The sequence below is a fragment of the Cervus canadensis genome, chromosome 31 (genome assembly GCF_019320065.1).
Source record: "Cervus canadensis isolate Bull #8, Minnesota chromosome 31, ASM1932006v1, whole genome shotgun sequence".
In the NCBI taxonomy this organism is placed as follows: domain Eukaryota; kingdom Metazoa; phylum Chordata; class Mammalia; order Artiodactyla; family Cervidae; genus Cervus; species Cervus canadensis.
The window spans coordinates 5853281-5856047 of record NC_057416.1 but is presented as its reverse complement, the minus strand read 5'-3'; positions in this window follow the sequence as shown (position 1 = coordinate 5856047).

Sequence of the window (2767 nt, the reverse complement as noted above, 5' to 3'; positions counted from 1 at the left end):
TGAAGCTCCAATACTTTGGCCACCTGATGCAAAGAACTGACCCACTTGAAAAGACCCTGATGCTGGGCAAGATTGAAGTCAGGAGGAGAAGGGGACGACAGAGGATGAGATGGTTGGATGGCATCACCAACTCAGTGGACATGAGTTTGAGCAAGTTCCAAGAGTTAGTAACGGACAGGGAAGCCTAGTGTGCTGCAGTCCATGGAGTCACAAAGAGTCAGACACTACTGAGCGGCTGAACTGAACTGAACAATGAAAAGCCATGTGAGTTGATAACTACTGGCACTAAACCAGCTTCCTTGGTGGCTCAGAAAGTAAAGAATCTGCCTGCAAAGCATGAGAACCATGGAAACGTATCAGAACTATTGGAATACAAAGCTGGGGATTCTTACATTGCTAAGAATGTGTCCTGACCTCACCACTCAGATTCCACAGAGTTCTGCAGGGAGGATGAGCAGGAGAGTGTTGGAGAGGAGGAGGGGAGGGGGTCAAGGTAACTTGGGGCTAGATGGAGCTGTCCCATAGCTTGATGGGGATGCGGGTTCCAACTGAACACTCGGGATCTGTGCTTCTCACTCTATGCAAGCTCTGCTTCAATTAAAAATTAGCAAATACAAAATGCAGGCTTTGTAATAAAAAAAAAAAAAAACTCCCTTAGGTCTAGAAATTAAAAATGAATATATGGGCCGGGGAGAAGGGATGGAGGACCACCTCTGGCCTAGTTCTCTGGTGATTTAGGTAGCTTCCCAAAGTGCACCACAGACGTGAGCTTCTGTCTCTTCATGGCCCCAGGACTGTCAGGTCAAGCAGGGACCATCTTTGGGATCTTGGCTTCAGCATCGTCAGCTGGGTCTTGCTCGAGAAGAAAGACCGTCCAGTTGGGAGGACTTCCTGCTTCCCAGGGGTGTGAAGGAGCCTATATCCAGGAAGGGCCTGGTGCAACTCCCAGACACAGGTGCACCCCGAGCAAAGGCGTGGAGGAGAAAGTGGTGTCTCGTCTCCACTTGCCAGGCCAGATGCAGCCAAAGGTGATGATGCCCGTCCCTGGCGTTGCCCCAGGACAACCAGACTGGAGTGGGAGGAGACACAGGAGCCCTGGCAAGATAGACTTCCCTCGGGGCACCCCAGTCTCCACCTGAGCCAGACACACCTTGCCAACAGAGCTGTGTACTCCCCTCCCCACCGCGCCTTCTCACCAGAGACTTAACTCCTGTTGGCCAAATGCTGAAATGGAGCATAACCCTACAGTCCTTCCACCCACTTCAATGTCCTCCGCCTGCCTCTTGTCTGTGGAACACTTTAGTCAAAGAATACGTTTAATCAGAGAAATGAGAGCATGCAGAAACAAAGGAAAAACAGTCAAAGGAGACCAAATAATATTAATGTAGTCATCAAGCAGGGTCAAGGACCTTTTGTTTTTCCTCAAGGGATATTTCCTCAGATAATATTCTGAGCCGTATCTTGTGAGCTATCTTATAGACACTGAAACTCCACCAGGTGAGAGAAGTTAACTATATAATGACCAGAGTGTAGCCGTGACACAAGTGGCCAAAATTCTGAGAACTGGCCTCAAAGAAATGGGAGCAAACAAACCCTGTAACTGAAAATTAACTGTACTTAAAACAATCAAGATGATGCTGCTCAGGCCACCGAAGATCAATGTGAAGGTGATTGTCAGAGCTGACTGTGCTCTTTCTGCAGGTAGCGCCTTCCTTCTGTCTGCAAAAGCTCTTTCCCCACTGACTGTCAGTGGTGGGAGGGTCGGCCTTTGGACAAATGTCCACTCTCCCACCACCCTGCACTTGCCAGCATCTGATATAAAGCAAACTTTTCTTTTCACCAACCTGGCCTGTTTATTGGATTTCCAGTGGCGAGCAGCCAGACCCCACCTTTTGGTAACAACACTTTTATGTGACCAGACCTGGCAGTGAGCAAGCAGGGAAGGCCATCTCTCAGAAAGGATGGGGTGATCACAACCTATGATACTGACTTTTTTTTTTTTTTTTTTTTATGATACTGACTTTTGTGCTGCACTATTTAAATTATTCTCTCCCAAATACCACTTCATTTCCTTCTCTACACAAACCCGTGAGAGACACATTCCTGTTCTATAAATGAGGCTTGTGAAGCGCAAATGCTTTCCTGATGTGACAGAGCCTCTGAGTGTGAAATAGGATGCAGGACACAGGTGTCCAGACTCAAGACCAGGGGTAGGGATGACATTTCTAAGAGATCACAAATGCTGTCCATCTCAAAGCTTCTAATTGCTGGAAACCCACACTGTGAGGAAAAGGGGAGACAGAAGACAGAGAAGAGCAAACCGGAGAAGCTCCTTGGGGTGGTTCATCACGTGCGGACGTGGCTGGGCCTTGCTGCCCGGATATTTGGCCAAATGTCATTCTGGATGTTCCTGTGAGGATGCTTGGAAATGAGACTTACATTTAAATCAGTGGACTTTGGTAAAACAGGTTATTATTACCCCTGCATGACATGGGTGGGTCTCATCCAATCAGTTGAAGGCCTGAACAAAGACTGACGTCCCCACAAAGAGAAGGAATTGTGCCTGCGGCCAGCCTTCAGAATTGAACTCCAACATCAGCTCCGCCCTGAGTCCTGCTGGTCTACCATACTGGATGGACTCAACAAGCTTTCATAAGTGGTACTAGTGGTAAAGAACCCACCTGCCAATGCAGGAGACATAAGAGATGCGGGTTTGACCCCTGTCAGGAATCCCTGGAGGAGGAAATCACAACCCACTCCAGTATTC